The sequence below is a fragment of the Mandrillus leucophaeus genome, unplaced genomic scaffold (genome assembly GCF_000951045.1).
Source record: "Mandrillus leucophaeus isolate KB7577 unplaced genomic scaffold, Mleu.le_1.0 Scaffold29, whole genome shotgun sequence".
Lineage (NCBI taxonomy): Eukaryota > Metazoa > Chordata > Mammalia > Primates > Cercopithecidae > Mandrillus > Mandrillus leucophaeus.
In genome coordinates this window covers 16545-16999 of record NW_012103031.1, presented here as the reverse complement: position 1 = coordinate 16999, position 455 = coordinate 16545, and the positions used below count along the sequence as shown (strand labels likewise).

The 455-nt window shown below is 49.5% G+C and overlaps 1 protein-coding gene across 1 annotated transcript in view; it reads left to right on the top strand.

The window, feature by feature from the left end:
* Window positions 1–455, top strand: part of LOC105543740 (mucin-3A-like) — a 27277-nt gene that overhangs the window by 11608 nt on the left and 15214 nt on the right. The window lies entirely within an intron of this gene.

Here is a 455-nt window from a genome sequence, read left to right as displayed (position 1 = left end):
CCATGACCCCATCTTCTCTGAGTACAGACATCCCTTTGACAACACCCACAACTATCACCCACTCTTCTGTGAGCTCTACTGAATCCTTGACTACAACAACAGTCCTCTCCTCAACATTTGCTGTTTCCAGTACCTCAGCAGTGTCCACAAGTCACATCCCATCTTCCCCAAACATCCAGAATACAGAAACCTCATCCCTTGTCAGCATGACCTCTGCCACCACTCCCAGTGAGAGACCAACTCTCACAAGTACTGAGGGCACTCAGACAACTTCCTTCCTGACGAGCTTCGCAGCAACATATTCATTTTCCTCTTCCATGTCTGCCAGCAGTACGGGGACCACTCACACCGAGAGTATGACCTCACCTCCATCCATCACCAGTATACTCCACACAACAGCTGGATTCACCCCATCACCCACAACCAACACCTCATTCACAACCTTTACAACGATG